Source organism: Zingiber officinale, chromosome 5A (genome assembly GCF_018446385.1).
Source record: "Zingiber officinale cultivar Zhangliang chromosome 5A, Zo_v1.1, whole genome shotgun sequence".
NCBI classification, from domain to species: domain Eukaryota; kingdom Viridiplantae; phylum Streptophyta; class Magnoliopsida; order Zingiberales; family Zingiberaceae; genus Zingiber; species Zingiber officinale.
The window spans coordinates 152,076,969-152,085,718 of record NC_055994.1 but is presented as its reverse complement, the minus strand read 5'-3'; positions in this window follow the sequence as shown (position 1 = coordinate 152,085,718).

Sequence of the window (8,750 nt, the reverse complement as noted above, 5' to 3'; positions counted from 1 at the left end):
TATCCTAATACTTATTTTGCAGGGTATTTCTGGACTAATATTGTTTTGCAGGGAAGAAAATTACTTTCGGATGAACAGTGTCCGAAGGCGCCTTCAAGCAATGAAGGTGCCTTCGTACTGTTTATAGAAGGTGGCTTCCATGACTATGGAAGACACCTTCCATAGGATAAACTTTTGGTGTCGCAGCAGATAAATGTCGGGTTGTTCGGGATCAAACTTGCCTCATTGGATGCGCCTTCCATGCCTTTTATAAGGTCATCTCGAGAAGGCATTGAATAACAACTCATATACAAGCTATCGCGCATCCGATTGAACTTCCGACTGCTCCAGGCTTCTGCTACGACTCTACTGTAAAGTTGTTGCTCCAGACGACTGCTCAAAGGACTTCCAATCGTGGTTGGCAGACCGATATTGACACGAGCACTCCCACTTCGATCTTTAATTTGTCGGTATTTTTTAATTAATTACTGCAAAAGGACAAGTGCTGTGTGTTGTACTTGTTCAATATTCTTTGTACTCGATTTTCTCTTCCGGAGGTACCGGAAGAGGTTTTTAGTAGATTACCATCGATAGGTCCATGAGACCTGGATCTTGGAGTAGAAGTCGCCGAAGGCTCCGAACCAAGTAAAACCGCCCGTGTTTTTCTTGTGTTCTTTATTTTCATTTTTTTTTTCCGCTGCATTCGTATACTTTGATTTTAAAATGACAAAATGAATTTTTAAAACCACATGATTCACACTCCCCCTCTCACGTGCGTCTCGATCCAATAAATATTACAATCCTGCCTTGATTGGAATAATTCTTCCACTCGGTCTTCTCAGTATTACTAGCCGGATTATTTCATTCGATGGCATTATTATTCCCGGATTATCATTTAGCTTGGCATGATTATAATGACACTTATATGTTTAATGCTTGGATTTCCGCATTATTGGCCCTTTCCTAAGAGGAGGTGCTTTTCCGAATTTCATCTCATGAGGGAAGTATTAACAAATGGCAAGAATGTACAAAAATAGATATGATTCCATAATGATCTACATGTTTTGCATTAAGCTCCATTATTTACAACAAGTAAAAGGTACCTAGATAAGTATAGCATACATTTAATAAAATTTCTCAAGAGATCTTTCAGGAACTCCTTGAGTAGTCAGTGATAATTTATGAATCATGGAAGAGGCTCCGTTGATAGGTAGTCATTTTTCCACAATTGTTGAAGCACCCCTTCAACTCCAAAAGTGAGCATCTGCACAATTTGATCGTCGAAACCACGCTGAATTCCCGAGATTCCAAATAATCTTTCCTCTTAAGCTCAAAACACTTGTCCGCCCTAGCCTTATAAGCAGCCAGCTCAAACTTAGTAGAATCGAGCTCGACCTACAAGGATTCCAGTCAGGCCTCCTATGTATCTAAGTTTTTTTGTTGTTCCAACATTAGTAGATTCTTGGATGATAGTTCCTTGACTTGCTCAATGGAACTGGAATGGGAAACTCTTAATTCCTCTAATAGGACGGTCTTCTATGCCAAGTCTGATAAGGCTTTCACTTTTATGACAACCTCCGCTCAAAGCTTGAACTCATTTGTGTTCAACAGAATTTCTAATTTCATTTTGTCCTCTTATTGTACTCCTTCTAGCCTCCTAGTACAAGGACAATTGGCGGAAAGTACTGGTCGGGCATCTCAAGGCGTATTTCTCCATTTTCCAAAAACAAATATCCCTACATATGGTCGGTCGGTCATATAGTTGTCCGGACCTAGGGAACTTGATTCTCTATTCACAATCAGAACTCCAATATTACATAATATATATTCGAATAGTCTTAAGGGCTGAACATCCTATCATACTCAATACTCTACTTTTATATATATATTCATTCGGATAAACATCCAGACAAGATACCTTGGGGGGAACAAATTATCAAAGAATCGTAACGGACTATCAGAGAATAATAATCGTTTGTTAGAGAATATCCTTTTGTTGTTACATGAGCATTCAATGGAACATTCCTGAAGGCGATTCTACACCTTCTATCAGTCGACACCATGTGACAACATATCCATTCAACTGTCACATTAATGACATAAATTATAAAAAGGGTGCACATGGGTAACGAAAGATTCCTCGGACTATGATTATATATTTTCTAGATTGTACATATTCCTTTACTTGACAGCTTCTGAGGTCTAACATTTTCTACCACCTCATAATTATAGAGATTATTAGAGATAGTATATAGAAGAGGGTCCTTTCTATTAACAAGATACACTTTTTACAATAGTCTTATTTACGTACATAAATTCTATGATTCATCTCTTCATTTCACTAATTTAAATATTGAAGGATCTTTACTAGAAACCTCTTCCTTCATTTTCGGACACTGACACTTGATCTACTCATTTGAATTTGTAGAGAGAAAATTTTCATCCCCGCTCATAGCTTTCTCTCTGATGAAAAGTTTTCCTCCGGTTAACATTCCAACAATTTATTCAAGGTACCATCTTTTCAACTTTTTAGACCGGATCAATTAGAAAATGTTATAAAATTTTGGAGTTATCTCCGATCAAATCCTATCCGATACCACAGATAAATCACTGATAGAAAGTCATAGAGAAATTAGACACCAACGTTGAAAATTTACTTATTTATTTATTTACGGATTAATTTTGATTATTGTTTCATGTCGAACACAATCAAAATAAGACAAAAAAAAAAAATATATTTGGACCTTCAAAATTTACAAATCAGGGAAAGCGCGTCATTTAAAAATAAATAAATAAACTCCCCTTCTTTATTCTAAAATTACCCTTTAACTTTCTAAACTCTAAACTTACCGAACATGAGCACAACACTCCTGGATCATTTTTTTTATGGTTCAGGAGATGTGCCACTCATATTTACGATCGGATCATGGTTACGATCCGATCTCAAATGATTGCGATTCCTTTTTGGGTTCATCGTCCCCATCAAATTATAATTTTTCTTCAAAACAGGCGGCCGGAGGTCGTCCGAAGGCCTCCGGTGGTGGATAAGTGGTCAGATTACTGGGCGTCGAGTGAGGGTGTCCTCCGGACGACCTCCGACCGCCCGTTCCGAACAAAAACTATAACCTGGTAGGGACAATAAACCCAGAAAGGGATCACAACCATCTGCAACCGGATCACGTCCGTGATCCGATCGCAAATACGAGTGACACATCCCCTGAACCACAAAAAATAATTCAAGAGATCCTGCCTCCCCTTAACATAGTGTAACAATTACTAAATAACAATTACTAAATATCAAATGCAGAAATTATCCGATAACTATTATACATTATAGAATTATACGGTAACTTTTACAACAACACTGAGTCAGAGAATAATTTTAAAATAAAATCATAAAAACATCATCCATTTTTTCAAAAAATTTTGCCAAAAAAATACATATTGAGCGATGTAACTCACTTAATTTGAAGTGTCCTTACAATTTTTACCCATAAAAATACATATTATGCGATGGATCTAAATATTGACCGAGCCGAGCTGATAGTGATCCATCATTGTTTTCGTTAGATTTCTTATTTCTAAATGCTGCTAGTCGGTAACGTTGACGTGCCCACTTTCTAATCAATTTATTATTATCAATAATTTGTCGTACATTGCTATTTCATAGGGAAATCATTATGTTCCCTACAAAGTAGTTAAATGTGATCTCAATGAGTTATTAAGCAATTGACAATTAATTAATTAATTAACTAATTGTCTCTCCCTCATAATAAATAGGTTCGTGAAAAGTTTAAGTTGTGCAATCGATAAGTAGTTATGAATTGATGAATAGTTCATGAAAATTTAATTAAGAATATTTTATGATTTTAGGAGTTCTAATCATTGCTTTTTGAGTTTTATAAAAAAATAAAAATAAAACATTTTAATTAAAATAGACTTAAATTTACAGTTTCCGAATAAAGGGAAAAAAAACTTATTTTTCATATTTTCTTACGAGTAAGTATCTTCTTTCCTTTATCTTCAGCTGCTGCCGTGGGCTAGGCCCAACACAACAATGGTTCCACCGTTTCCTTTGATCTTATGGCTCCAATTAAGGGCTACCCATCTAGGCCTCTTATACCATAAGGGATAGTACAGAGAAATATAAGAGAAAAAGAATTGACATATAGAAAATAATTTAAATTTTTAAGTATTATCTTTACTTTTATTTTTTTAATAAGGTAAAATTTGAATATTTTTATACACCACTTGGGGTACGTAAAAAAAATTAAAGTGGGATAATTACCTTACCAAAGTTATATGCGGCTCCGTCCCTCTATATATTAGATATTAAACTGATGAGAATAAATATTACATTTAATTTTAGCCAAAAGACCATCTAGACTCCTCTTATAAAAAATTAATTTAATATCATATTTTATCTTAGACAAAAAGTCGAGAAAAATATGTTTTTTAATATCATAAGGTATTTATAGAAACTTCTTTACTCGCAGTATTAGCAATTCTAAGATGTGGAACTAAAAAAAACTCTAAATTTCTAATTAATCAAATTTCTAATTGATTAATGAGAAAAATTCTCAATAATACGTCATAGCTGAGTCTTGAACTCTAGATCCTTGATTGATTCATGAGAAAATTTCCCAATAATATGTCGCAGTTGAGTCTCAAACTTTAGATCACTGATTGATTAATGAGAAAAATTTCTAAAAATACATTACAACTGAGTGTTGAACTCTAGATCGCTGATTGATAGGTTTGTGGAAATTATTAATAAATCTTGAAATTATTTTTGGTGCGAAAAGAAAAAAGAAAATAACGTAATTTTATTTTAGATTTTACCAAAATTAGTTAGTAAAGAGGACATATGCTATATTTACATTAAGTGACCCTGCATCCTTACTCTGCACACTCCTAGACGGCCCTCATAGGTTTGAACACCCGGATGCCTGCCTAGGCACCTGGACTCTCAAAAGTGAATCGAGATGCCCGGGGAGGATATCCAGGTGCCCGAACCTATGAGGGTCACCCAAGAATGTGTGGGGTAAGAATGTGCAGGGTATCATCTGGGAGAGAGAGAGAGAGAGAGAGAGAGAGATCACCATGAGGTATGAGATCAAACCCTGGCTAGTAGTGAGATGTCTGCCCTCCCCTATGCACTATTCAACTGTCCAAAACTAGTATTCATCCGTGATTTATCTCTTCCGTGTTGGCTTAGAAACGGGCTGGTAGAGACTTAGGACGAGCAAATCACCTTTTGCCACCATATATACATGTGAGCATTTAAATTTTTTTTTACTCACTACTATAACCTAATCTTAAATCCTAAAGATAAAATCTTATTAGCATAACTGGTAGCTTTAAAAAAATAATAAAAAATAATTTTGAAAAAAATACCATGGACGCTTAACGTTGCCATGCTGGCCGCCCAAGATAAAAATGCGCTATATATATAGTGAAATTATATTACAGACGACGTGTTGTGGACCGTCGTCCATGACAGTTCATTTTAATTTTTTTTAAAAAAATATTGGCTTACCGATATATCATTTATGATTTTATCTTTAAGATTTAAGACTTTAATTATAATAATAAGAATAAAAAAAATCAATTCGATTTTTTTTTAAGTTGACTTGTTACTCCTCTATTTTTAAGCACTTTAAGCATCCAAACTCAGCACAACTCAGTTTGACACTATTTGTTTTCTAATTGTCACCTAAAATATAATTACTTAATAATACACATATACAATAAAACTAAATGGCATATGTGATATGATATAATTTAATAATTGTAGATCGAAAGCGCTAGAGGAGAGAAGGTGAGGGTAAATAATACTCGTGGCTTTTTCATATTTTTCATAAATCAATCGAAAGTAAACGCAGTGGAAATAAAGAAAGAAAACAAACATCCAAGCTAACCCTTTTGGTTTTATTTGGTTTGGAGTATGTGATGACTCCTACTCCAAAGCCCACGATCGACGATCATTTTCGTTGGACAATTCTTTATCAATTCACAAATTACAATTACAAATGACGAGTACAGGAAGAATATAATTTAAGTACTAAAAAGAATTATACTGACGACTTAAGATTTGAAGAGTCACACTTTTGGTCATCAGGGTCGTGTCGCGGAGTCTTAGGTGTTGGATCGAGTCACACATGAGAGGGGGTGAATCACGTGGTTTTGAAAAACTTTGCTTTCATTTTGAGATCAAAGTAAATGCAGTGGAAAGATACAAAAAATCAAAAGTAAGTAAGAAACCAGAAGCAGACACGATCGGTTTACTTGGTTCGGAGCCTTCAGCGACTCCTACTCCAAGACCCAGGTCCCACAAACCTGTTGGAACCCCAAGGTTGTTTTGGTGTGATCAACAAGTTAAGTTAGGTCCTGTGTGTTTCTAACCTTGTGTCTAAGTGTGCAGGAGCTTAGGAGCACAGGTAGTCGAGCGGAAGACACAGCTAGCGAGAAGGACGGCAATCCGAGGGACGAGGTGCTGCGGAAGAGTACACCGGCGGACGAGAAGGAAGCGTGCGGTGGTTCTGAGGGACGAAAGCTGGAGCGGAAGATTGCTCGGGGAGCAAGAGACGCAGCTAGCAAGAAGGACGGCACGCGGTGCGTCCGAGGGACGAAGACTGCGGATGAGTACGCCGGCGGACGAGAAGGGAACACGCGACGATTCCGAGGGACGAGAAGCCGGAGGGAAGCCCGCTCGAGAAGACCGGAAGTTGGGTTTGGGTGAGCTCTTTTCCGGATGGCAGAGATCACCCAATCAAGCGGATCCGGAACAGAGGACCCGAACGAAAGTCAACCAGAGTTGACTCAGCATCCGGGGCGCCCTGAGCAGCCCGGGGCGCCCGGAACTTGAATTTTGACCAGATCGAGTTTTGACTCGATCTGAACGTTGGGGGATAAAATTTATCACCCCCAGGGCGCCCGGAACCCTTCCAGGCGCCCGACCAAGGCTATAAATATAGCCTTGGTCCAGAAGCTTAAAATCAACTCAGAAATTTACATTCCAAACACTTATGCGCTTCTATTCTAGTTTAGCTTCTGTCTTTTGTGCTTTCACTGCTGTAAGAGGCTTCTCCGCCTGAAGGAGATATTTTAGTGCACGTTCATTCCTTGGATTAACAACCTTCTTGGTTGTAACCAAGTCAAATTGTGAGCCTCTTCTTTCTGCTTTTTATTTATTGCTAATTTACTTTATGCAAGTGTTCTGTTGAAAGTTCGAGAAGGGTCTTTTCTGTTTTTTTTATGCTATTCAACCCCCCTTCTAGCCGGCCCAACGGTCCTACAAGTGGTATCAGAGCCGAGACGCTTCAGGAGGACTAACCGCCGAACGAAGCAACGAGATGGCCGGATCTAACATCCACCCGCCAAAATTCGAGGGGGACTTTGCAAGCTGGAAGAAGCACATGGAGGTATTTTTCGGTACCGATTTCGATTTATTACTTACAATGGAATTTGGTTTTGAAGCTCCCGATGGCAAAGCAAAAAATTCATGGACAAAGAAAGAGTAGGCCGAGTACGTGGCAAACAAGAAAGCAGAATTCCATCTGCTAAGCATACTTTCGCCACAAGAAGTCAACCGTGTCGGCACTTACAACTCGGCAAAGGAGCATTGGGAGAAGTTCCTTGAACTACACGAAGGAACATCCGAAGCCAAGCTTGCGAGACGGGACTTAATTCGCAACCAGCTCACCAACCTCCGTCTTGAAGAAGGTGAAACAATTGCACATCTACACTCAAGGATACAGGAGCTCATCACCGGACTTTCGAATCTCGGAGAAGAGGTAAGTAACCGAGATTCGCTCAGGTACGCTTTAAATTCCTTTCCAAGAAATTCAAAATGGGCATCACTAGTAGATGCCTTTTATATTTCAAAAGACCTAGAAAAAGTTTCTTTAGAAGAATTTTTTTCGACATTTGAAGTGCACGAATCAAGATGTCCAGGTTCGAAGGAGCCCAAGAACAACATCGCCCTCAAAACATTGAGAGACGAGCCTGAGTCGGAATCTTCTCTCGATGACGAGGAAATGGTAATGATGGTAAGACGATTTAAGAAGTTATATAATTCTAGAAAAACTAACCATCCACAAGGTAGAAAGAAAAGAACAATCCGCTGCTACCATTGCGACGAAGAAGGGCACGTCAAGGACAACTGCCCCAAGCTAAAGAACAAGGATAAAGATAAAGGGAAAAAGCCTATTCAAAAGCGCAAAGCCCTAAAAGCGACGTGGGACGATACATCGTCCGAATCGAAAGTCGAAGCATTCTCCGGACTCGCACTGATGGCGAGTCATCAAGACGACGATTGCGATTCAAGTTCCTCCGAGATGAGCATCGAAAGCATCGATGAAGGGGGAGCTTCGTCGGAAGAAAGCAGCAGCCCAGGGGGAGAAACGGATAACGAGATCGACAAGGTAAGTCAGGTACGATCTCTTCCTCTCGATAAAATGTTTAAGTTCGTTAAACTTTTAACAAAAGATTGCTACAAATTAGAAAGTGAAAATAAAATTTTAAAAGTAATTATAGCCAAGTCTTATCCCTTAGAAGAATTAGATAAATTAAAACTAGCAAATGAAAAATTGAAACTTGAAAATGATGATTTGAAAATTCAAGTAGATAACTTGAAAAACTATGCATGTTCATCTAAAACCAATGTTAAAAGATTTAATAATTTAAATTGGTATTACAGATATCACCAGGGACAAATTATGAATATCTCTAGAAAATATGTCCCTAAGAAATTTTTAATCAACCAGTAG